The sequence below is a fragment of the Hypanus sabinus genome, chromosome 5, assembly GCF_030144855.1.
Source record: "Hypanus sabinus isolate sHypSab1 chromosome 5, sHypSab1.hap1, whole genome shotgun sequence".
Classification (NCBI taxonomy): domain Eukaryota; kingdom Metazoa; phylum Chordata; class Chondrichthyes; order Myliobatiformes; family Dasyatidae; genus Hypanus; species Hypanus sabinus.
In genome coordinates, this window is record NC_082710.1 from 145813736 (window position 1) to 145841005 (window position 27270).

Consider the following 27270-nt stretch of genomic DNA (forward strand, 5'->3'; position numbering starts at 1 on the left):
TACAGGGAGAAGCACCATCGACGTTTCGGGCCGAGACCCTTCATCAGTCCTGACAAAGTGTCTCGGCCCGAAACATCAACAGCGCTTCTCCCTATAGATGCTGCCTGGCCTGCTGCGTTCCACCAGCATTTTGTGTGTGTTGCTTGAATTTCCAGCATTTGCAGATTTCCTCGGGATTACAGTTGTATCTGAGCTTGGCAGGTTATGGGGAATCATATAGATATCACCATAATCAATACAATCTTCACAGCTTTCCAAAAGACTTCTGAGCCCCTTTAAATGGTGGCTGTCCCCCACATGGGGTCTATTGGATATCTCTGTTTTGTGGCTGCCTTCAAGAAGATGAATCTCAAGCTTGTATATGGTATACGTACTTAGATAATAAATCATACTTTGAACATTTATGCTCGTTCATTGATCCTCTGTACTCTCAGTGTGTGCAGAAGCTGCTGCTGGTTGTGTCTGCTGAACGCATTGAGTAGCATTACCAAGTCGACACCACAGAAAGCATCCCACCTGGATGCATCTCAGTTTGGTACGGCAACTGCTCGGCCCAAGACCACAAGATGCTGCAGAGAGTTGTAAACAAAGCCCAGTCTAGCACAAAAAACAGTCTCTCCGCCAATGGCCTGTCCACACTTCTCGCTGCCTCAGTAAAGCAGCCAACGTAATCAAAGACCCCTGTCATCAAACATCAACTGGACTTTGACAACTCGCACTCGTCCATTAATCACAGTTTATCTTTGTCTGCTCAAGGAAAGCTGCCTGGCCCCTGTCACCTAACTGTTCTAAACAAAGAAATGCCATTTTGAACTAAAATTGACTCATTGAACACAGATATTGATCCAATAGAAACTTAGTGCATTTCTGAATCCTGTCATTTGCATAGTTAAATACCAATCGTAATGTATACGTCAGGTGTTAGTAACCAATTAATTCTATGTGTTAAAAGCGAATAGTATTTGAAAATTTGTAAAATCTGTCTGATAGTAACTGTGACCCTAGATTCCTTCGTTTGCATCTTTATCTTGTCTTGGAAACAGAAAGGCTGTGCAAAGGAGAGTGAGGCCTTCAAGCTGTTAGACACAGTGTGCACTCAGTCTGCACACTGTCTCTAACAGCTTATCATCTTGGCTTTTGCCTTATTGGATTTCCACACTCAGAGAAGGGCACACAAAAGGGAGTCCAGCTCTCAATGACTTTGTTCAGCTTGAAACTATATGGTGTCGGCATTCTTGCAAATCTCCACGGATGAACAGTGGAGAGCATTCGGAGTGGTTACCCCACAGCCTGGCTACAGAGGCTCCATCATGAACACAGCCCTTCCCACCATCGAAGGCGTTTTTAAAAGTAGGTGGCTGGGGGATGGAGGGATGAAGTACGAAGCTGGGAGGAGTAAAGGGCAGAAGCAGAAACCTACTAGGAGAGGACAGTGGACCATGGAAGAAAGGGAAGGAGGAGAACCAGAGAGAGGGTGGTGATGGGCAGATGAGGAGAAAAGAATGGATGACAGGGTAACCAGAATGGGGAATGGAAAAGGGGAGAAGGATGGAGGGGGCAGAAAATTACTAGAAGTTAGAGAAATTCAAGTTTGTATCATCAGATTGGAGGCTACCCAGACATAATGTGAAATGTTGATTCTCCAACTTGAGCTTGGCCTCATCATGGAGGTGGAGGGGGCCACAGACAAACATGGTCAGAATGGGAACGGGAAGTCAAACTGAAATGAGTAGCCACTGGGAGATCCTGCCTTTTGCGGTGGATGGAGTGAAGATGCTCATCAAAGCATTCACTGGGACAAGAATTATCTAGAGCTGAGGGAAGCAGCTTCTTCGGGTAAGGCAGTGACCAAATTCCCATCAGCTGCACGGTGATCCCAAGACACCACTTCAGACCTGTGCAAAGTAGCTGGTCCCTGCGTCTGGGCTAACTTGATCATCAGCCAACATCATTAAGCCTAACCAGGTCAGTGCAACATTGGGATCTTGCTCTGTGTAAATTGGTTGTTATTAACACAGGGACTGCACATTATTCTTAATTAGTGGTAAAGCCATTTTGGATGCTTCAGATCACAGAAGTTTCCACCGAATGTTTCTCTCAGTTACTGTGTAAGCAGGTTCTTTGCTAGGGTGCAAGGATTAATGTCCTGAGAAACCAATCGTTCCATTCAACCTGCTGCACTTAATACATAAAGTTACTGTACAATCATATCAAAGTGATTGGAAGTATTGTTAGGCTGGAAGGCAAGCTGGCAATATTAAACCCAGCATACCTGCACAAATATCACTTATAAATCTCACCAGTGCTAACCTGTATTCTAATGGAACAAACCACATTTGGAACTTCACAGCAAATCAGGAACGGAGCCCTCTTCCAAAAGTTGATGGGTCAGCACATGGTAGAGACATGGGACAGGAGGAGGGTGATGGAGGTGGGGGAAGGGGAGAGGGGTGAAATTTCATTTAATGAGCAGAAGTTTCCAAAAATAAACAAAAGAAAATGCTGGAAATCTAACAGAAAAGCTCTCAATGCAAATGAGATCTCCAATCATATTGACTGTCACAGCTCCTCATTGAGAAGTAAAAAAAATTGTCTGTCTCACAGGAGCACCACATTATTGTACAAGCCATCAGGAATTACATTATAATTTATTAATAATTCTGGAAGAAAACCATGATGCATTTATTTTCATGGCTTGCAAAATCAGCTTGTCTTGATTCTTCACAGTAGTAAAAAGTTGCAGGCTGGGAGGAGGATGAAGATTACAAATCACCACAGGCAGAAACAGGTTTACAGGCTGGTTTAGTAGGTAGAGTATATTTTTGACAGCACACAGTGCAGCATCTGACTTGTGCTCCTGGGAAACCGGCGTCACACCTTTCAGATTCTCCCAATCCGTAGGTCAGTTGTTCAGAATTTTTAGGAACAGAGCAGCCAAAGGAAAAGTTAACAAAGGAAAAACAGGAACGAAATGAGGTCTGTTCTTTAACTATCACTAAATTACCACAAATGAACACAAGAGCAAGAGAAGGCCATTTAGCCCATCAAACCTGTTCTACAAGTGGTACACATTTGTAGAAGGAATAACGAGATGGATAAATTTCTAACTGTGAGAAAATACAAAAATCTAAGGTGCATATGTTCTTGGGAGTTCTTGTGCAGGTGGAGTTGGTGTTAAGGAAGACAAATGAAATGTTAGCATTCATTTTGAGAGGACAAGAATATAAAAGACAGGATGGAATACTTTATAAAGCTTTGGTCAGACCGCACTTGGAGGACTGTGAGGAGTTTTGGGCCCCTTATCTAAGAAAAGATGTGCTGGCATTGGAGAGGGTCCAGAGGAGATTCACAAGAATGATTCCAGGAATGAAAGAGTTAACGTATGAGTAGAGTTTGATGGCTCTGGGCCTGTACTCACAGGAGTTTAGAAGGATGGGTGGTGGGGGTGGGAATCTCATTGAAATCTATGGAACTCATTGCCACAGATGGCTGTGGAGGCTAAGTCATCAGTTTATTTAAAGCAGAGATTGATGGCTTCTTGATTAGTCATGGTGTCAAAGGTTACAAGGTGAAGGCAGGAGAATAGTGTTGCAAGGAATAATAAATCAGCCCATGATGGAATAGAAGAGAAGACTGACTGGGCTGAATAGCCTAATTCTGATCCAATATTTTATGGTTTTATCCATTTGGCTGAACTCTTAAGAGTTTTGTATCTCTCAGTCAATAGAGGCTTAGTTTATCTATCATCACAGGAATGGAACTGTTGAAAAGCTGCTGAACACATTCTAAAACATTACAACTCTTTTGGATAAAGAGATTGAATCTGCATATAGTTATCTAGTTGTGGTCTCACTAAGGCCTTTGTAATTTACTCCTGCAGCCAAACTGTTGCAGTGATGTTCCAGCTGCCCAGGGCATGTCCTGTTCGCAAAAACGCTGAACAAATCCAATGCAGCTGATTATCATCTGATCAGCCTGCAACACAGTGACCAAAGGTGTCGACAATGACACTACCAATCAGCACAAAGGGGTAAGCACTCCAGTGGCTGGAAAAAGGCTTCACTCAGGAAGATGTCCAGCATTTTTGGAGGCCAATCATCCCAGCCTCAGGACATCAATGCAGCAGGCACTCAAGATGTGTCCTGGACCCAACCACTTACTTCACCAGTGACCTTCCTTCCGTCAGGTTAGCAGGGAGGATGTTTGCTGGTAACTGCACAATGTTCAGTTCTATACACAGCTCCTCAGCAAACGAAGCAGCCCATTCTTGTACAGAGCAGGACCCAGATAACATGTTCATCATGAGCTGATGAACCAGTATCATTTCATCCATGGAGGTGCCAGGCAGTGGTTATCTCCTAAAGAGAGTCCGACCACCTATCCTTGGCATTCAACAGCATTGCCATCACCACCTCCCTCACCAGCAGACATGATCATGAACCAGAAATTCAGCTGCAGCAGCCACATAAGTACCATGGCTAAAAGGGCAGAGCGGAGCAAGGCTGCTGTAGTTCAGAGCTATTTCATTATCCGCAGGCCACAATGTGATAGAATACACTTCCAAAAGAGATGGCAATATTAAAATTATAAATCCCAGGCGCCGAAAGTGAAGAAATCAGAACTGTTTAATCTTCGCAACAGTAACACAATCTTTGGCAACTGGGAGTTTAACTCATATCCTACAGCAATTAATCACATTGATCCCAGCCACCAACACCATTAGTTTAATGTCCAAACCACGAGCAGGAAACCAGCAATTTTGGCAGAAAGAACTGAGCTTTGGAGAGGAGGGGGAAGAGGTGCCACTTTGTGGTAGTTACCTAGTTTCATTTTCCTCTTGTACAATATTGCAAATAGCAATCAGAATATTCAGAGCAGCATGATTACTGATGCAAGTCACTGGCACAATAGGACCCCTTTACTCTTTCACCTTGAAGGGTCTGTATGTCACAAACTAAGGGCACATATTCTCTGAAGATCTGGGCTGTGGTAATAAATCTGTCCCAACATTAGAAAATTGCAGCATTACATTTCTTCCCAGTGAAAAATAATGGTTGAAAACAATGATGTCATTTGTATGGGACTCAGAAGAAGCAGGAATCCAAAGCCGGAACTCGTCACTGGCACAGTAAACACACATTTGCAAAGGATTCTTGCTGCCCAGTCTTTCTCAGTCAATAGTGAAAACCTGCATCACGTAATAAAACTCCGGGGCCATGTGAAGCCCGGGAGAAGTATTTTTTTAAAAAAGGTTACGTGTCCAAAAACTCAGGACACGTTAGTGCGGGGAGGGGGGAAGAAACTGGGAAGTTCTTCACAAGTCTCTGCCTGAAGTTAGGCCATTCTGGGCCAGTTGAGCTCCCTGCTATGAGGCCTCAGCCCACGTTTCTCCGTCGGGAGAGAGTGAAGCAGCGAGTGTCAGTGGGCGGGCGCTGTCCAGCGCAATAGTCGCTCTCCAAAGTGCTGAAAGTAGCAACATCGCTGTCGCACCATTATTGTAGCAGAAACACAACAGGAGGGCCGGCAAATGATGAAACGTGAAGGTAGGTCACGTCAGAAGAAATCAGGGCAGATCACAAAAACAAAGGTCGGTTTTAAGATGAAAAGACAGCTGGACAGGCAGAGGTTCGGGGAAAGGAATCCCAGTTTTAGGGTCTTGGTAGTTGAAACCACAGTTACAAATAGCAGAGGAAATAAATCAGATCTGCACAGGTGACAGAGTTTGAAAGAGAATAGAGACTTGGGAGAGTTAAATTGCTGGATTTAGAGGTAATTGCGGAGAGATTCAGAGAGAGAGAGAGAGAGATTGGGAGATGTAGAGAGAGTGTAGGAGAGATGGGGTACAGAGAGGGAGGAATGAAGAGAGATGTGAAGAGAATGAGGGAGCTGCATGTAGAGAGAGTGAAGTAGAGACAGAGGTACAGAGAGAGGAATGTGGAGAGAGAGCTGTGAAGAGGATGAGGGAGCTGCATGCAGAGAGAGTGAAGGAGAGACAGAGGTACAGAGAGAGGAATGCGGAGAGAGAGATGTGAAGAGGATGAGGGAGCTGCATGTAGAGAGAGAGGAATGCAGAGAGATGAAGAGCTAGATGCAGAAAGGGAGGGAGATGCAGAGAAAGAGATGGAGGTGGGGGAGAGAGATGTGGAGAGAATGTAATGTAGAGGGAGGGATGCAGAGAAGGAGTGATGCAGAGGGGAGGATGCAAATAGGAAAAATGCAGAGGGGAATAATGCAGAGGATTGCAGGGGAAGGATGCAGAAAGGGAGAGATGCAGAGCAGAGAGAGAAAGTGGTGCAGAGAGATATGTATAAAGATATATGCAGAGGGACAAAGAAAGATATGAAGAGGGAGAGAGATGTAGAAAGAGAAAAAGAGGGTTGCAAAGAGAGAGATTCAGAGGGAGAAATGGGAAGGGATAGAGAGAACTGCAGAGAGAGGGGGTGAAAGTTTCAGGAAGAAAGATGCAGAGAGAAAGAGGGTGTGGGATACAGAGGGAATGCAGAAAGAGAAAGTGGGGTTTGCAGAGAGAGGAAAAGATAGCTGCAGAGAGAGAGAGAGAGAGAGAAAAGAGGGAGGCAGAGAGAGAAAAATTTGGGGGGGGGAAGCAAATTATGGTCAAAGAGGAGTTCAATAACAAAACTACATTTGAAGTTGGAGACACTGTGTAGTCAGTGTGAGGTGCAGAGTGAGCCCAAGACGATGGGTGTATTGGCTTTGGAGGAAGCCAACATATCACCAACATTCTGTGGTTTAAAAAGTTTTCACTAATGTTATCTGCACCAGTTAGTAGTTTGTCCAATGTGGAAACTATACACATTGCAGAGTGCAAATTTCTCTCTAATATCTTAACAAACACCTCAAGATGCCTGATTATGGTCAAATACATTTAAAAAGGAATCCATTATACATTTCATCTGGAACATTCACAAAACAATACAGCATCTGTTAATGGGACTGACTGAAGCAGCCATGGATCCATCATATTGAACCTTCACAGACTGAATTAAATTGTTGTAAGTGAGCAGGAAATGCGTCAGTGGCAGTGTAGAAAGAACACAACTAAGATACCTCCTGCCAGAAGTGGAAAGGTATCTAAGGTACTCGGCAACCAGAGGCATAGACCACAGCACTGAGGCACCACTCAGGGTTTCTGTGGCTGACAGCTGCAGAATTGTTACCCTGGTCTCCAAGGGAGTAAGTAAGTCCCGTGACTGTGTTCAAGGTTCAGCATCTCCAAGGGATAAATATTTATCTTTATTGCCCACTGTGAGCACAGATGCTAAGTACTCTGCGTGTAGCTAAGTAAATATTAAGACAGGTGTATGTCAGCAAAGGAACCATTCTCCCCCTTATTTGACTGGCTGTGTATATCATATACACAGTAAATAGACCTTGATAAATGCTATTAATTAGATGGCCCTGTAACAACTGTTAATTCATAATTGAGGCTTGAGCCTACAGAGAAAAGTCTCCAGCTATTTTTCCTTGAATGGAGAGTGACTTGATGGGGTCTTAAGGATATGAAGTGAGTAGCTGCAGCTGATGGAATGATAAATACAGAGATTCTGCAAATGCTGGAAAATCAGAGCAACACATACAAAATTGCTGGAGGAACTCAGCAGGTCAGGCAGCATCTACGGAGGGGAATAAGCAGTCAACATTCCCAGCTGAGACCTGTGGGGAGAGACCAGAATGAGGGGCCAAAATTATAATGAATCCATCTGGGATTTCAGAAGAACCTTCTTTCCCCAGGGAGTGGGAAGGGGTGGGAACTTACCCGCCTGAGAAGGGATCAAGGTGAAGAGCAGTGATGAGTTTTAAGGGGAAGATGGATAAAAAACACACAAGGAAGAGAGAAGGAAGTGACTGGGGGTGATGGGGAGGGTGGGAGGAAGATGATGCGAGGCAGGAACACCAGCACAGAGCAGAAGGAATGTTTTCTGTGCAGAATTTACAGCAGTGGGTCTGGAGGGCATGAAGGAGATTCACCAGGATGTGGCTTGGATTATGATTTTAGTTATAGGGAGAGATTAGCTAGGCTGAGTTTGTCTTCCCTGCAGTGAGGGAGGCTGAGGAATGACCTGACAGAGGTGTATAAAATTACAAGAAGCTTAGATAGGGCTCAAATTCAGATCAGAATCAGATTCATTTATTATTACATGTATATCAAAACATAAAGCAAATTATGTTGTTTGAGCCTACAACCCACACAGCTTAAGGGTATGCTGGGGCAGCCTGTATGTGTCGCTATATATTCGGCCCCAATACTCTTCTGCACAACAATATCAACAAAACAACAACAGCAAAACAACAGGTTTGAGGGTTCCTCCCTCAAACCCACCCACCCACTCACACACTCAGACAGGTCACCACCTCAGGAGAGGTCACCTCCAGAGTCATTGACCCCGACTCTCAGACTCACACATTTAGTCAGAATCAGGTCCAATCCAATTTTACGATATATTCAGACAGATACTTCAATAGGCAAGGCATAGAAGGATGCATCCATAATACAGTCACACGGATTAGTGCAGGAAAATGTAGAGGGCTGAGGGACCTGTTTCTGTGCAGATGACTCTATGTGATTCCAAAGGCTCTCCACTGGACTGTCAGCAGCTGAATTAGTGCTTTGCGTTTTGCTTTACAAATCATGTCTCTATTCAAACTTCACAATAACTTCGGAGAACAATAAGTGGTATCGCTCCCAAAAGCATCTGCACACCTGCAGTTTGTGTGCTGTGCATGAAGATTATAGAATTATATGGCATGAAAACAGGTCCCTCAGCCCATTGTGTCCATGCTCACCATCCTATGTACTAATATTACAGACTAATCCTATATTCTGCCTCATCCCCATCAACTCCCCCCAGACTCAACCATCAATCCAGGGGTATTTAATGTACCAACCTGTATATCTCTGGGACACTGAAGGAAAATAGAGCACTTAACAGAGTCATATAGAATAGAAACAGGACTTTCATTCTAACTTGCTTCTGACGACAAAGATGCCCATCTCATTTATTCCCATTTGCTCACATTTGTCCCATATCCCTTTCAACCTGTTCCTAACCACGTACCTGTCCAAATGCTTTTAAATGATGTTAATGTGGCTGTCTCAACCACTTCCTTGGGCGGCTCATTCAATATACCAACCACCCTCTGGGTGAAAATGTTGCCCCTCAGGTTTCAGTTAAATCTGTCCTCTCTCACCTTTAACCTGACTAGATCTTGATTATCCAACCCTGTGTGCATTCAGAAAAAAAATGGTGTGCATTCAAAGTTCAGACTCGGGGAAGCCCATTCAGTGAGTGACTGGGAGAACAATCATACTCTACACACAGCATGTCAACTGAATTAACCCTGAGAGCATTGAGGTAAATAAGCTAAAGGAAATGTCTTGTTCATGTTTCAATACACTTCCTGGCTAATCATCGGAGAAAGCGTAGATCAGGGGTTTCCAATCTTTGTTATGCAAGGGACCCCTACCATTAACCAAGGGGTCCAGGACCCCAGGTTGGGAACCACTGGGATGGACGAAATGTTAGATCACTGACTAAGCCATTTCTTCCTAATCATTAGGTCTAAATGCTAAAACCTTCATCTCGGTAGGAATTCATTCACTGGGTGGATTGAAGAGGTTGAAGAAGGTGGTAAACTGGCACTGAAATACAGTGGAAAAACTTTGTTTTGCATGTACCCATTCAGATCATTTCATTATATCAGCGCACTGAGCTTGTAGAATACTACAATAATAACAGGACAACAATAGCTGAATGTAGAATATGGCATTACAGGACAAAGAAAATGCTGTGTGGACAGAGAGTAAGGTGCCAGGGCCAAAAAGAGGTAGATTGTGAGTTCAAAAATCCATTCTATTTCTCTGGGGTCAATTCAATAATCTTATAACATCATGATACAAGCTGTCCTCAAGCATGGGTGGTACATGCTTTCAGGCTTCTGTATCTTTTGCTCTATGGGGGGAGGAGAACAGAAAATATCGGGGGAGAGTGGAGTCTTTGATTATGTTCACACAAGGAATTTTGCAGATGCTGGAATTCAAGCAACACACACAAAATGCTGGTGGAACGCAACAGGCCAGGCAGCATCTATAGGGAGAAGCGCTGTCGACGTTTCAGGCCGAGACCCTTCGTCAGGATTAACTGAAAGTAAAGATAGTAAGAGACTTGAAAGTAGGAGGGGGGAGGGGAAAATGCGAAATGATAGAAGACTGGAGGGGGTGGGGTGAAGCTGAGAGCCAGAAAGTTGATTGGCAAAAGGGACCCATGATCCTTTCCCTTCTCTAGCCCTGTATCCTTTTTGCCAATCACCTTTCTGGCTTTCAGCTTCACCCCACCCACTCTGGTCTTCTCCTATCTTTTTGCATTTTCCCCTCTCCCTCCTACTTTCAAATCTCTTAGTATCTTTCCTTTCAGTTAGTCCTGACGAAGGGTCTCGGCCCGAAACGTCGACAGCGCTTCTCCCTATAGATGCTGCCTGGCCTGCTGCGTTCCACCAGCATTTTGTGTGTGTTCTTTGATTATCTTAGCAGCTTTACCAAGGCAGCAAAAAGTCAGAATCAGAATCAAGTTCATTATCTCTGGCATATGATATGAAATTTATTGTTTTATGGCAGCAGTTCAGTGCAAGATATGACAAAATCATTATAAGTTACAATAAGTAAATCATGCAAAAGAGGAATAATAGCAAGGTGGTGTTCATAGGTTCAGAAATCTAATGGCAAAGGGGAAGAGGCTGTTCCTAAAACATTGAGTGTGCATCTTCAGGCTCCTGTACATCCTCCCGGATAGCAGTCATGAGAAAAGGTCATGTTGAGTGCCCTTAACAATGGATATTGCCTTCTTGAGGCACCCCCTTTTGAAGATCTCCCCTATGATGGGGAGGATTATGCCCATAGTGGAGCTGGCTGAGTTTTTAGCCCTCTGCAAGCTCTTGTAATGCTGTTTCCATGGAGGGGAGGCTGGTTTCTATGATTTACTGAGCTGTATCCACAGCTCTTTGCACATTATTGCAACCTCAGACAGAACAGATGCCACACCAAGCCCAGGCTCAATGTGGGACATACAACCCACTGGAGAAAGTGTGCTTTCTTAGCAGTGGCATCTATTTCGTTGGACCACAACAGGCTACTGGTGATGTTCTCTCCTCAGAACACAAAACTCCCAACCAAGAGAAGCTAACGCACCACCACCTTCTCTAGGCAAATTGGGGAGATACAACAAACACTGGCCTTCCAGACCCCAAGGAACTATTAACCAAAAACTACAAAGGTTTGAGAATGTTTTTGTTGGTGACAGTTTCCATCTTGGCTGCACAGATGAGTCTGTGCTGTGGCCCGATCATAAAGAACGTGAATAGGGCAGATTTATTACAGTATTCAGCAAGGGAGATGGTGTTCTAATCTGAATGCACACATTACTGGGAAATGAATTCCAGGCCAAGCCAGAGTGACTACGATAAATACCAGAGTTAGAAGATTTTATCAAATTCTGAATATATAAAAAATGAACGCCACAGAGGATTCAATCTTATTTATACCAGATGTGAATTTCTGACATTTCAAATCTTTCTTTTCTTCACATTAATAGAAAGGACAGGTTTGTTTGATGTTATCCAAAGACTGGTTACCCAGTTCTCAGGGTACAGTCCTACTGAATGCTTTGGTGCGCAAAGTGATAAATGCTCCAGCTGAACAACTCCTAGGCTCATTGGTGAAAATTACTTACAGTCCTAGAGGCATAGAACAGTACAGCACAGAGCAAAGCCCTTCAGCCCACCTAATTTATACTGAACTGTTATTCTGCCTAGTCCCATCCAGGCCATAGCCCTCCATACCCTCCCATCCACATACCTATCCAAATTTCTCTTAAATGCTGAAATCAAACCTGCATGCACCACTTCTGCTGGCAGCTCGTTCCACACTCTCACCACACTCTGAGTGAAGAAGTTCCCCCTCATGTTCCCCTTAAACATTTCACCTTTCACCCTTAACCCATGACCTCTAGTTGTAGTCTCACCCACCCTCAGCGGAAAACCTTTGCTTGCACTTAGCTTGTCTATACCCCTCACAATTGTGTATGCCTCTAACAAATCACCCTTCATTTTCTTACGCTGTAGGGTATAAAGTCCTCACCTATCCAACCTTTCCCTAGACAGAAACTCAGATCTTCCAGCCCAGCAACACCCTTGTAAATTTACCCACCACTCCTTCAGTCTTATTGATATTGCTCCTGTAGGTGGCTCACACAATACTCCAAATTAGGCCTCACCAATGTCTTATGCAACTTCAACATAGCATTACTTCAGGAAGTAATAAAGAAAACTCAATAGTACGCTCATCATTTGGACCACACACACGTCACGTGGATGCACACCAAACTGACACCCCCAACATGCAGATCTTGCACACACACACACACACACACACAAGAACCACTCACACCAGCACAATTCATAACTACTGTGAATATCCAACCCTAGAGCTTCCTGAAGTAATGTTATGTTGACATTGCATAAGACATTGGTGAGACCTAATTTGGAGTATTGTATGCAATTCTGGTCACCTTCTTGCAGGAAAGATATCAATAAACTTGAAAGATTAAATTTGCTGGGACAGGAGGATTTGTGTTTCTGTCTAGGGAAAGCTATGATGGTCTGGAATCATTTTTCCTTGGAGAGCAGGAGGCTGGGGGGGGAGCGACCTTATTGTGGTTCATCAAATCATGAGGGGCTCAGATCAGATGGATAATCACAATCTTTTCCCCTCGATAGGGGAGTCTAAAACTAAGCATAGGTTTCAGGTGAGAGAGAGGAATTTCTTTAGTCAAAGGGTAGTGAACCTGTAGAATTCATTTGCCACAGACAACTGTGGAGGCCAAGTCAGTTGATATATCTAAAGCAGAGGTTCTTGATTAGTAAGAGTGTCAAAGGTTATGGGGAGAAAGCAGGAGAATGGAGTTGAGAAGGATAATAAATCAGCCATGATGGAATGACAGAGAAGACTTCATTGGCTGAATGGGCGAATTCTTCTTCTGTGTCTTATGACAATAGACAATAGACAATAGGTGCAGAAGTAGACCATTCGGCCCCTCGAGTCTGCACCGCCATTCTGAGATCATGACTGATCATTCACTATCAATACCCAGTCCCTGCCTTGTCCCCATATCCCTTGATTCCCCTATCCATCAGATATCTATCTAGCTCCTTCTTGAAAGCATCCAGAGAATTGGCCTCCACTGCCTTCTGAGGCAGTGCATTCCACACCTCCACAACTCTCTGGGAGAAGAAGTTTTTCCTCAACTCTGTTTTAAATAACTGACCTCTTATTCTCAATCCATGCCCTCTGGTACTGGAGGTCTTATGGTCTTATGATTTACAGGGGACCTGAAGGGCAAGGATTTCCACATGGAGGGTGGTGTGAATATGGAATGAGCTGCCACAGGAAGTGATAGCAGTGGGTACAATTATGATGTTTAGGAAACATTTAGACAGGCAATGGATGGAAAAGATTCAGACGGATATGAGCCATGCACCAGCAAACGAGACTAGCTCGGATAGACATCTCAGTTGGCATGGACGAGTTAGGCTGAGCCATCAGTTTCTGCACTGTACGACTCTATATCAGCTCTTTGGAAGCTCCACTCTCTGAAGATCTGAACTATGTACAACAGACAATTTCTGCCTCTTTGAACTCCCAGTCCCATTCAAAGTTTGGTGCTTTCTGGAGTTTAAATGTTTTATTTACCAGATGCAATGATTTGTTAAAATGAAAAATGTTAAGCATTTCTTCATGAACAGGAATTTGTGGCCACAGGAGATCAACAAGTAACTCGGTCAATGAAGAGAAAGCAGGACAAAATGTGAAACGGTAGCCACTGCCCCTCCCTGTTTCTGTAAAGTTCCCTCTCCAGTCCATACAGAACTCTCTGTCTCTGTAACCCTTCCCCCTCTATCCCCTACACTGCTATCTAACCCCTTCCTTCTAGTCCCTGCACAACTCCCTTCTCTGTAACCTCTCACCTCCATCCCCTACACCCCTCTGTCTCTGTAAAGCTCCCTGTCCAGTCCCTACACAACTCCCTTCACTGTAAAGTTCCCCCTCCAACATATACACTCCTCCCTATCTCAGTAACCCATCCCTCTCCTCCTCCAGCCCCACACCCCTCCCTGTCTCTGTAACCCCTCCCTCTCCCCTCCAGCCCATACACCCCTCCCTATCTCAGTAACCCCTCCCTCTCCTCCTCCAGCCCCGACACCCCTCCCTGTCTCTGTAACCCCTCCCTCTCCCCCTCCAGCCCATACACCCCTCCCTATCTCAGTAACCTGTCCCTCTCCTCCTCCCGCCCCACACCCCTTCCTGTCTCTGTAACCCCTCCCTCTCCCCTCCAGCCCATACACCCCTCCCTATCTCAGTAACCCGTCCCTCTCCTCCTCCCGCCCCACACCCCTTCCTGTCTCTGTAACCCCTCCCTCTCCCCTCCAGCCCATACACACCTCCCTATCTCAGTAACCCCTCCCTCTCCCCCTCCAGCCCATACACCCCTCCCTATCTCAGTTACCCGTCCCTCTCCTCCTCCAGCCCCACACCCCTCTCTGTCTCTGTAACCCCTCCCCTTCCAGTCCCTACATGCATCCCTATCTCTGTAGCCCCCTCCAGCCTATACACTCCTCCTTATCTCTGTAACCACTCCCCCTCCAACCCCTACACCTCCCCTTGTCTTTGTAACCCTCCCCTTCCAGCCTCTACACCTCTCCATCTCTGTAAATCCTTCCTCTCTGTCCTCTACATCCTTCCCTGTCTCTGTAACCCCTCCCCCTCCACCTAGCCTCTACACAACTCTTGGTCTCTGCAAATCCTCAGCCCCTACACTCTTCCTTACCTCCATAACTCCCCTCCTGCCTCTACACCCATCTCTGTCTCTGTCACCTCTTATAGCTCACTAACCCACTTAAGTTCTCTGAGTGCTCCAGTTCTGGCCTCTTGGTTGTCCCAGTACTGAATTATTTCACCATCAGAGGCCATTCTGATCTCAGGCTGTGGAAGGCCACTCCATTACTGCCTCTCTCTCCTCCTCTAGGATACCCCTTAACAACGACTCCTTTGACCAGCATCCCTCTATCGCCTGAGGTTATTTTGATTAAGGTCCCCATACCTCTCTCTGTATGTTACCTATTAATGGGTCTCCAGAGGTGGAAAATGGTTGGACGGTCAGTGATCATAATCTGGAGGCTGAGACACCACTGGTTTCCCAACACCCAGGATTATTCCTCAACTCAAAGTACACTTGGAATTATTTTCAAATGTTGACACCGCCATGAAATGATTCACGGTTACTCAAAGGAAATCTGCTGAGGAATGTAACCTTTCCACAGCCCCAAAAACAACAGGATTCAGAATTACCAATTTTCATTAGATTCCTGACAATCAATGTGTCAATGAGACAATGAATTTTCAGTACAGTCAGATCTCAGGCTCTGAGCCCAGCATCTGAGATCACAAGAATAAGTTACCTGTCTGTCAACAGCCTTCAGGAACAGATGCCAATCAGGTCATATCAAAGACAAGGTGATATATCCAAAACCAGAGCATTCTTCCATTTCAGCTCATTAACCAATCAAACCCATACTTTCTTGGCTCACGGTTTCTTCATTCTGCAAGACAAACTCTCCCTATAGGATATCTGATTGTCAAAGACCCTCCCACTAACTAGAGCTCGTATTTTAATGGTAACAGGACAGTAAACACCGCATCCTTTCTCTGTAACCCTCTCCACCCTCCCCATCTCTGTAACCCACCCCCCCCCCCCGGCCCCTACATTCCTCCTTCTCCCTGTAATCCTCTCCAGCACCTACACTCCTCTTTGCCTCTATAATTCCCTCTGGCCCCTACACCACTTCCTGACTCCGTCACATCCTCTAGCCCCTATACCATTTCCATCTCTGTAACCCTCTTCAACACCCACACCCTCCATGTCCTCTGCATTCCTGCAGTGTAGGAGCCGGGTCTTGAACCTCTGACGAGAATGGGCACAGTTCCATCTCCACAAGAGGCAGGCCCCTCCCCAATTCATCGCAGCAGGTCAGCCTATTGCCTTCTGTTTATTCACTTAAGCAGTTCTCTTCAGAACGCGCTCACACAATGTTGCTTTCTGAACTGCCAGCTTCTAATCTTAACTCCCAGCAGGAGGCAATGGAGGCTGCAGGCTCAGCCCATGACTGATGGACCTAAGGCCAGTGAGCGGAGGTTTCATTAGCATTTTCTCTTCTGTCACGCTGTGCGGCCACTGAAGTTGAGGGAGGGCATCTGCTGCAGATTACAGTGTGCAGTCACCATCATACAGCACATTCAGTGCCAATGACGGGGCAAGCATGGCAGAGTCAAACGCCTCACTTAGATCACCCATTTCCAGCAAGGTTCACACTGACCTCATGCCCATCATCTCCACATGGTCTTTGTTTAAACATAAAGTCATAAGAGAAGGCAGGGATACCACCCAATTAGCCCCTTGAACCAGCTCTACCTCTTGGATCTTCACCACCTCTCCCCCACCCCCGTTCCCACCACCAACCCTCAGTTTCCCTGTAGAGCAAAGCTCCATCAATCACAACATTAAACTATTCAGTCACCCCACCCCAAGGCTCTCCAGGTTAGAGAACTCCAAAGAGCAATGACCACAACCCCCACACCCCCCCCCCCAACAGATTAAATTCCTCCTCACCTCGGCCTTAACTGGACAACCCCTTGTTCTGAAATCAGGGCTGAGATACTCCTAATGGGAGAAACATTCATCCAACCTCCACCCTGACAATCAACCTCAGAACTGGGTGTGTTTGGTTACGATCACTTCTCATTCTTCTGAACTCCAGTGAGGAAAGGTCAAACCTGCTCAACGTCTCTTCATCCATCAAACCCCTTGCCGCAGGAGCCAACCCAATGAACGTTCTCTAAGCTGCCTCTAACACAACCCAACCCTCCTTAAATACAAAACTGTACACAATGTTCCTTGACACCTGCAGTAAGACTTTGAACACCATTCCCTTTGCAATAAACAGCAATACTCCATTTGCTTCCAAATTCGCTGCTGCTTTTTCTTCTTCTCAAGCCCCATCACACTCAAAGGCTGCTGACAGTATCTTACCATAGTTCCCTGTCCTAGGCCAATCTTTCATGTTATCTCCAGGCATAGCTTTCCTCTCCCAGGGATGAGGTCTTTCGAGCTTCTGTGGGCATATCTGTAGCACTGGGTATTTACGGGATGGGGTTGCTAGCCCCATGCCCAACCCTCCTCCTTTCACAGCCGGGCTTGGGACCGTCCATGGCGGAGTTAACTCCCTGCTACACCTGCTGATGTTGTTTAGTGCGCAAGGCTCCCTGATCACTCTGCACAGCTGCATTCTGTATTTAAGCAATGTTGTCTTTTTCCATTCTTCCCACTCACACACCTCCACATAAAACTCCATCTGCCCACTTCCTGCCCACTCGTTTAACCTATCCATATCCCTCCGCATGCTGCGTGTCTCATGCTCACTACTTGTCAACCCACCTACCTCTGCATCATAAACAAATTTGCCTACAGCACACTTAATCCTTTAATCCCAGAAAATGATTATAGATTGTAAGTAGTTGAGACATCAATACTGATCCTTGAGGCTCCTCATTGGTAACTGGTTGCCAACCTCTAAACAATTCAAGATTCATTTGTTCATTATGTGCCCTGTTTTATGACGTGGGCAAACATGGCCTTTCCATGACCATGATTGCTCTTGGCAAATTTTTCCACAGAAGTGGTTTGCCATTGCCTTCTACCAGTCGGTATCTTTACATGATGGATGACCCCAGCAATTATCAATACTCTTCAGAGATTATCTGCCTGGTGTCAGGGTTGTGATAGGAACCAGCTGCTCATACGAACATCCACCACTTGCTCCCAAAGCTTCCCGTGACCCTGATCAGGGGGGCTAGGCAGATGCTACTCCTTGCCCAAGGGTGACATGCAGACTAGCAGAAGGAGCACTTTGCATCTTCTTTACTTCTCCAACCCGCCATCCTTAATTCATGTCAACCAAATATTATTTTTGTTAACTAATCAATTATCCATAGTCATATTGTATAGTAATGCTGTTATATTGCATCTTAGTGAAAGATCCAAATGCACCACATCTATTGGCTCACCTCACAAAATTCAGGTAAATTTTCCAAACACCACGTTGACTCTAATAATCATAGTGTGATTTCCCCTCGTGGTATTCCCCACCCAAACTGACTCTGCTCCATCATTACGTGAGTCAGGGCCATTTCTGTACCTTTATTTACTAAGCTACCCCCTTCCTTTCTCCTTTCTGCCTGTGTTCAGTCACAGCCATTTGTTACTAAAGCCCCTCTCCAAGGATTGTCACTTTGTCCTGGTGGAGAGGCTTGTGAGTTCCTGAGATCCCAAGAGTGATGCCATCTGCAGTTTAGCTCCTGGTAGGGTCACCCTAGGTGGGTAAGGTCAAGGTCGAGGTTCCAGACAAAGAGAAATCCAACCAAAGCTTCAAAGGTAGAGCTGGAGCTGGCAGAAGATGGCGATGCGTCACAAAGGCAGTGAAGGTAGAGGCAGGCAGCGGCAGTGATCTTGCATTCCATGCTGTTGGAACCTGATCCTGTTCTGTCAAGGAAGTCAGTCGGCTGCCCATGCATCAGCCTCCCAATTTAAACCAAGCCATGCACTGGCATTCTCCATTAAGGGAATCCGCACTGACCCCTTAGGAGAGCATCAAACTCAACACGAGTGCGAACACTATTATTATTACTAAAGCCACACTTTAAAAAGAAGACAAGTCCTAGAATTTGCTTGCTTCATAACCACACAGAAATTTGAGAGCCTTGCTACACTACACAAGGCCATTTAACTCACTACACTCAGGTCAGGTCTGTAAAAGGGATTTTCCATGACCCACTCCCAGATTTATCCCCTGAACATTTCCTTACATTCAGTATTTGTTCAATTCCAAATTGAAGGCTCCCATTAAATCTCCTACCACCCTGTCAGGCAGCAGGTCCAGCTCCTCAAGTTGTTGAGATGCTACTCCATAAACATTTGCTCCAGATTTTTTGATGCCTCCATTAAGCTTCACTACACTTGAAACACTTGAACTCACAAAAGCTTGCTCGGTAAAACTTTTAGATATAGAAGTTTCAAAATGATGTTTAGAGCACTGCTTTGAAGCAATGTCATTTTAAAAGTTTCTAATTTAGTTTTTCAACCTGGGGAAAAAGTGATTCTAAAATTACTCAATTAAGTCTTGGATTCACATTGCATGTCCTGAAATACTTTAATTTCTGCCACACTCATTTCAGAATGAAAATAGCTAGCTGCTGCTCTGAAGTGTAAAGCTGAGCAGGTTCTCCTTCAATGTACGTTAGAAATAATCATTCCTTCTAGGAGTGCACGAAGTAACCACAGTCTTGTGTGCGGACACTCCAGAATGGCTAAACTTAACTTAGTCCAAAGTAGGTGAGCTCCCTCCAGCTCTAACAGATGTTACCAATTATACAGGTTTGTCAGGGAATTATACAACCTCCTGAGTTTATTAATAGCTTTTGACCAACAATTGATTTTGCAAGCTTCATTACGGAGCCAAGAGACCAATTCTGCAATAAAAGCATCGTCATAACATGGTGCCAAATATGAGTGGTCATGTGGTCTTTCAAAGTCTCCTGTAGTTAGCCTGACTTCAGTAGTTCGCAAGGTGTTCAGATGTTTGCAAGAGTCCATTATTAAGGATGAGGCTTTGGGGTACTTGGAGGCACATGACAAAATAGGTCAAAGTCAGTAGGGTCTCCTTAAGTGAAATCTCGCCTGACAAATCTGTGGGAATTCTTTGAGGAAATTCAAGGGAAGTACGGGTTAGTAGTCTAGCTGGTCACATGAGAGTGACTGGGCGGCACGGGATCGTTGGGTTAGAAGAGCCTGTAACTGTGCTGGATCTCTAAATAAATAAATAACAGGCAAGCTAGACACAAAATAGTCAGGTAGTGTTGAGGAAGCAGGGAGTCTGCAGAAGGACTTGGACAGATTAGGAGAATGGGCTAAGAAGTAACAGAAGGAAATCTGAGTAAGGAAGTGTATGATCATGCACTTTGCTAGAAGGAATAAAGGCATAGACTAGTGGGAATGAGTTCCCAACTCTCCCTGCTCCCTGGGGATGAAGCTTCTCTTGAATTCCTACATTGATTTGATAGAGATCATCTTGAAATTATGGCCCTTGCTTTGGCCTCTCCCACAAAAGGAAGCAACTTCAGCTCCAGCCTACAAGCTATTTCACAGACTTAAGGAAACTTTGTTCAATCCTTCTGACTAGTTACAACTTGTCACTTGTGTATTACTTTTGTTTAAACTCTCTACTGATCTCCAGCCACTGTGCAGAACTGAGCACAATGGTCAAAAATGACCTTCCATGCAGTCCACAGCAACTCTCCTGCAAACACAAGGATTAGTGGAGCTTTGATGTGCAGTAGAGCAAGTACAAAGACACCATTGACATCTCACCCGTGAGCTGGTTGCCTTTATCAGTATTCAGGAACATCAGGGAATCAACAAAGTGTCAGGATCTGCAGATAAACTCAGTCCTTACAGTGGTCTGTTGTCTTGAGGACCAGAGGATGGTTTCCTGCCGAAAAGTTTGTGAGTACTCGGTATAGCTGAGGTCAAAGTCAGATACAAAAACGGTATGAAATATGGGGACAATAGAAGGTGTGGTAAGATAAGAGGGGAACACAAGATCTGAAAGAGCTCTGCATCCCCCAGCCAAAGGCTCACACAGATGCAAGAATGGTGAGATAAAGGGGAATGCCAATTCCAAGCGAGAGGCTGACACAGATGCAAGAATGGTGAGATAAAGGGGAAATGCCAATTCCGAACCAGAGGCTCACACGGATACAGGAATGGTGAGATAAAGGGGAAATGCCAATTCTGAGCCAGAGGCTGACACAGATGCAGGAATGGTGAGATAAAGGGGAATGCCAATTCCAAGCCAGAGGCTGACACAGATGCAGGAATGGTGAGATAAAGGGGAAATGCCAATTCCGAGCCAGAGGCTCACACAGATGCAGGAATGGTGAGATAAAGGGGAATGCCAATTCCAAGCCAGAGGCTGACACAGATGCAGGAATGGTGAGATAAAGGGGAATGCCAATTCCAAGCCAGAGGCTGACACAGATGCAGGAATGGTGAGATAAAGGGGAATGCCAATTCCAAGCCAGAGGCTCACACAGATGCAGGAATGGTGAGATAAAGGGGAATGCCAATTCCAAGCCAGAGGCTGACACAGATGCAGGAATGGTGAGATAAAGGGGAATGCCAATTCCAAGCCAGAGGCTGACACAGATGCAGGAATGGTGAGATAAAGGGGAAATGCCAATTCCAAGCCAGAGGCCCGCGACCACAGGCACAGAGAAAACTGGCGAGGAAAGATGACAAACTTTTTGCAGTCAATCTCTGTCCGTCATCAGCAGCACCTTTGTTAGGCATGTGCTGAGCAAACATTCTTGCAAGAGAAGCTGAGGGTCTCCACTGGGGACAAAAACAAAAACATTTCTTGCTGTAAATTGCATTAAAATGATTCCATGCCAAGAAAAGGGGACATCTGACATTTAAAACAGTCAGACGTGCAATCCAGTAACGAATTCAGTGTAATACAAGTGATATTAATAGTCATTCTGCTGCAAGCTAATGAGCTAATACATCAGTTACAGAATGTTCCAGGTAATTATAATTCCGTCTTCTGTTACTGTGTTTGACCATTAAAGTCCCATTCAAGGACCAGTGAACGGTGCAGCTGAGAAAGTTGACACAAGGGCATCAAACCACCCCATCACCTCTCAAACTTTACCCCTTCAAGTATTGATCTGATTCCCATCTGAATGCTCCTGTTGAATCTCCTTCCTCCAACTTCTCAGGCAACTCGTCCCAGATTACAGTAACTCACTCGGTAAAGCATGCCCTTTCCTGCCCCTCTGGTGCTCCTGTCAATCACCATTCACTCCTATCCTCTGATCACTCACCCTCCTGCTCCTGGAAACAAGTACTCCTTTCATCTTTCTAAACTTCCCTGATTTTAACACCTCCATTAAATCGCCCCTTCACTACCTCCACTAATGGAAGAGCAGTTCCACAAAGTAACACAATGAGCAGGTGTTATAAGAAGAGGCCGGACAAACTTGGAGTGTTTTCTCCAGGGCAACAGAGGCCATGAGGCTTAATAAATGGTTATAGAACAATGAGAGGCATAGATAGGTTAGAAAGCCAGTATCTGTTGATGGTGGAGGCAGCTATGATAGAGGCACTTAAGAAGTTCTAACAGAGCTAGTACAGTCTTGATGGGCCAAAATGCCTTTGCTTGCCATGTAACTATTCTGTGATTCCACAAGATTGGGAGGAATGTGACCACGACTGGAATCATAGGTTGTGGAATTAAGCTCTGGAGCCAACCAATGCAACCCTGATCACTGCATCAGTAAAGCAACACTGTAATCACTTTGACTAGAATGGACTTGCACACAAACTGCTCAAAGAACTCAACAGGCCGGGCAGCATCTACTGTATGGAAATGAATAAACAGTCGACTCCTTCAGTCCTGCTGCCTGACCTACTGAGTTCCTCCAACATTTTGTGTGTGTTGCTCTGGATTTCCAGCATCCGCAGAATCTGTGCTTATTGGTGTTTGGTCCTAATTGTGTTCTCCCTTGTTAAAATTGCTTATTATTTATGTTTAATTTATATTCTTCTTGTGAGTGTTGCCTATGTAAGATGCTATGTACCTGTGATGCAGCTGCAAGTAAGTTTTTCAATGCTTTTGTGCATATGACAATAATCTTCGACTCTGACTGAGTTAGTGAGGTTAAGTGAAGACAGGCACGCTGGACTTACTGTGGGCTCACACATGGTAACGTTCTCTCAACACAGTAGAAGAAGCATCTGGACTTCACTTGTGAACTTGGTGCACCAGTTACAGACCTGAGGCTGCTTTCACTGTGACCGATTCTAGCTCAGTCATCTCTGCATTGCTCAGTCCCTGTTCACCTGAATATATTATCACCATTCCATCTAGCACACCTCCTCAGTCCTCGAATCATTAACCCCTGTAACACTCCTCACCTCACATCAACTCCTGCTCATTGGCCCTGACACATAAAAACCAGTAATGCAAAATACAAGTTCAAGGTCGCAGCTCCAAACATGCTGCTGGAAAGATGGTTCCTATTTCCCTGCAGGACACAAGTCAAGCAAACAAGCAAATGTGCAGTTTATACGCAAAATTAAGCAAACCTGAATTCAGCATCACGTAATTCAGGTTGATGCTCTGTAGCAGTGGTGAGGGAGGCTCACCCTATGGGAGAGACAATGCTGAGGGAGCGTCACATGGTGGGAAGGGCAGTACTGAGAGATGGTCTTGCTCTTCTCCATCTTTCTTTCCACCAACGACACTCCTCGGGTCCCTGTGCCCTGCCCTGGTTTAATTTCGTACTTGTCTGAGTTAAGTTCTATCTGCGGGAGATAACCTACTTTCCCAGTTGATCTAGATCCTGCTGTCATCCCAGACAACTGTTTCCGCTCTGCCACTGATTTTTGGTGCCATCTGCAAACTTATGAATCATGACCCTTACATTCTCGCCCACACCGTTAGTGTAGACAACAAGCAGCGGACCCAACACCAATTCCGGCAACACACCACAAGCCTCCAGTCTGAGAATCAACCTTTCACCATCACCCTCTGGCTGCGAACGCCTAATCAATTTTATATCCAGCTGGTACACTCTCTCTGGACCCCATGCGATCTAACCTACCATGCAGTACCTAGTCAAGGTCCTTGCTAAAGTCCATGTAGACAACATCTATCACCCAGCCCAAATCAGTCCTCTTGTTCACCTCTTTAAATAAATTCAATCACATTTGACTTCCCAAACACAAAGCCATGTTGTCTATCCTTGACTTTCCAAATATTAGTAAATCCTAACCCTCAGAATCACCTCCCGTAACCTTCCCCACCATTGATGTTAGGCCATGGATCTGTAGTACCTCAGTTAGTCCCTGCTACACTAGGCACAACATTAGCTAACTGCACCCGTGACTGACAGAGACGCAAATATCTCTGCAGGGCCCCAGAAATCCTCACCCCAACACCCTAAGATGCATCTAGTCAGGCTCCAGGGATTTGTAAGTATTTTCTCTATCAAATGGCATAAACCCAAAGGGCCAAATGGCCTTCTCCTACATCCAAGGAAATAATGACATGTACATGTGGAACCCCAGCTTCCCATCTGAATTTTGCTGGATACATTAAGAGCAGGTTGAGCCGCAATTTTTATTGGAAATCAGGCTTCTGCCCCTCTATCAGTGGACAATTCTAATCTTCTTTTTCAATAATTACTTTCATGTCTGCTGACTTTCATGCCTAAATTAAATCAGCTGTGATTGAAGTTCTGGAATTCTGAACTTCCAGAACTCTAGGCTGCGGTAAAGAAAGGTCTGACGTGATTTTATGAGATGGGGAAGTTGGTACAAAGGCATTACTAATTCTTGTAGGGTCACAGGAAGGAAACAGGTCCTGTAGTCTGCTGAGTCTGCGCCAACCTTTATACACATTAATCCCACCCTCACCCATTAGATTCTCCCCGCATACCTATTAACTCCCCTCTGGTTCCTTTGTCACTCATCTGCACACAAGGGGCAACTTACAGTGGCTAATTAACCTACTGACACTGGGCTGTTGGAAAAATCCAGAGCACCCAGAGGAAACACACACAGTCACGGGGAGAAGGCGCAAGCTCTACGCAAGTAGTGCCCGAGGTCAGGATCAGGCCCAGGAACTTTGAGGAAGTGTTCATCAGTCATGGATGAGAAACACCGTCCAAATATCTACTAACTCCCTTTCACAGGTGGGGATGGACTGGAAGGGGGCCTGTGATCCTGGTTATTAGGGGTTGGGATCACCAGCAAAATCCTAGGAATTCTGGTCTTGGGAGAAGCAGATAACGGGAAGTTCACACAACCTCCAATGCACTTTTTAGACAAAATTTTCTCCAGTAGTTACCCCCACCTCAAGTTCCACTACCAAACTCGACCCAAGCTGTTGTTCTGAAAACAGCCTGAGTAAAACGAAATACAAACACAAGAGATTCTGCAGGTGCTGGAAATCCAAAGCAACACACACAGCAGGAAACTGTCAACATTTCAGGCCGAAACATCCTAATGAGGGCCTTGGCCCAAAACGTCAACTGTTCACTCTTTTCCATAGATGCTGCCTGGCCTACCGAGTTCCTCCAGCATTTTGTGTGTCATCTACATACTGGCCAGGGTGTGGCAGATTTGGAAAACTACGGGAGATATTCTCAAGCCCTCCCTGAATCAGGAGAGTCTTCCTCGCTGGTGAGTGTGATTCTTAAAATATGGCTTTATAAAGATAATGCATTAGAAATAAAAATCAAATAATTGTCAATACTGCAGGAAGTGTAAATTAATAGGGTCATTCCGTTAGGGTCAGACAGCTGTAGAACAGTATGAGCAATTAGCATTTTCAGAAGCTCTTTGAAAGATGTGCTGCTCACTGAACACAAAGGACATCGAGGAGGAAATCTTTTCCTAATAAACCAGGAGGGACATCATTTACTCTTATTCCTTAAGCTGAATTTTAGCAAGTAATTATTCTTAAGAAAAATCAATACATCCTTCATCACCTCTTTTATCCCCCTGTTGTAAACAGTTTCTTGGCCCTTACTTGTGACCTGGTACAACCGACTAATCGGTGTTTATCTCCCAAACATACTCGTACTGGGGTGACGAGGGGCGGCGGACTGGCACAGCTGGCACAGCCGCTGCCTTCAGCGTCAGAGACGCAAGTGCAAAGATTCAAAGGATTTGAAGATTCAAAGTACATTTATCATCAAAGAATGTGTAAATGTGTACAACCTGAAGATCTGTGTGCTCACAGGCAGCCACAAGGCAAGAAACATGGAAGAACCCAATTAAAGAAAAAAATAAATAAAAGACCAACACCTGGTGCACATGAGAGAAAAAAAACACAATAATCATGCAAGCAATTGAAGCGAACAACAGCATTCCGAGCCAAACCGAGTCCTCAGATCCAAGCCCGGAGCAGGCCCAAAGCCTCGCTTATCAGCCCATCATATTAGCGGGCATGGAGCACGGCAGCTGGGACAGTCTTCATGGCCTCAGCGCCGCGGAGAGAGAAGGGACTGTCATGGAGAGCGAGCAAAATCGGCTGATTTCGGTACAATCCTGATCTCAGGCTGCGCCCATGTGGTGTTTTCACATTCTCCCTGTGGCTGTGTTGGTAGAATAACTGGCCACTGTAAACACCGTTAGTGAGGGGTAGAAGCTGTGGGGTGGATGGTGGGAATGTAGGGAGAATACATTGGGATTAGCACAGTAGTAGCTGATGGCTGGTGGGCGGAAGGGCCAGTTTCTGTGCTGTAAGACTCAGTGATGATGACTAAAGTTACTAATGACAAGTAGCAGTCATACAGTAGTACATCGGGCTGGCAATTTAGGGAAAACTTCCCTCCCCAGAGAGCGGGGCGAGTGTGGAAATCACAGCCACAGGGAGAGATTGAGGTGAGGAGTGAGATTGGTCGAGGGAAAGCTGGATAAGGATATCCTACAACATCTTTCATTGCCCTAAAATGTTCCACAGGCAAGTGGTTCTCCCATGGCAGCCAGTTTAAACACTGCGAGCTCCCACAAGAATCTGTGTAATGGATAATGCTTCAGTGGAGTTAATTGGCTGTACAATGCAAGTGGAATCTGCTCCCCTTCTGTGAAATTTGGAATCTTTTCCATCAACCGGAAAAGTGTGTCCTGGTTTAACAACACTCCTGGAAGGCACATCCTCTGACACCGTGACACGCTGTCAGCAGAGGCTACTGTCCACGCCGTGAGACAGACAGCTCAGCAGACCGAGTGAGACCATTAAACAGAGGAGCAGAATTATATCACGCAACCCATTGAGTAATGGCTGATTTTATTTCCCACTCAACGCCGTTCTCCTACCTTCTCCCCAAGTCCTTTGATGCCCTTACTAATTAAGAACCTAAACCGAGAGTGGGCGGTTATTGTGTTAATCATAAACGCCAGCAAAGAGTAATTGGACTTCAAAGGGTGTGTTGGTGCTCGGAACTATAAATGAATATCTTACACGCAAGTCCCAGCGAACACTGAGAAAAACAAACATCAAATCTGCTAACTGTCTCCA

The 27270-nt window shown here is 45.2% G+C and overlaps 1 protein-coding gene across 6 annotated transcripts in view; it reads right to left on the minus strand.

Annotated features, from left to right (window-relative positions):
- fgf14 (fibroblast growth factor 14) overlaps positions 1-27270 on the minus strand; it is a 510234-nt gene that overhangs the window by 406750 nt on the left and 76214 nt on the right. Inside the window, exon 1 of one of the 6 annotated variants that reach the window (XM_059970542.1) lies at positions 27069-27074. The exons of the other annotated variants lie outside the window; for them this stretch is intronic. The gene's annotated coding sequence lies outside the window, so the exon portion shown is untranslated. Of the gene's footprint in view, positions 1-27068; positions 27075-27270 lie in introns of those variants that run through there. 6 annotated transcript variants of the gene reach the window in all.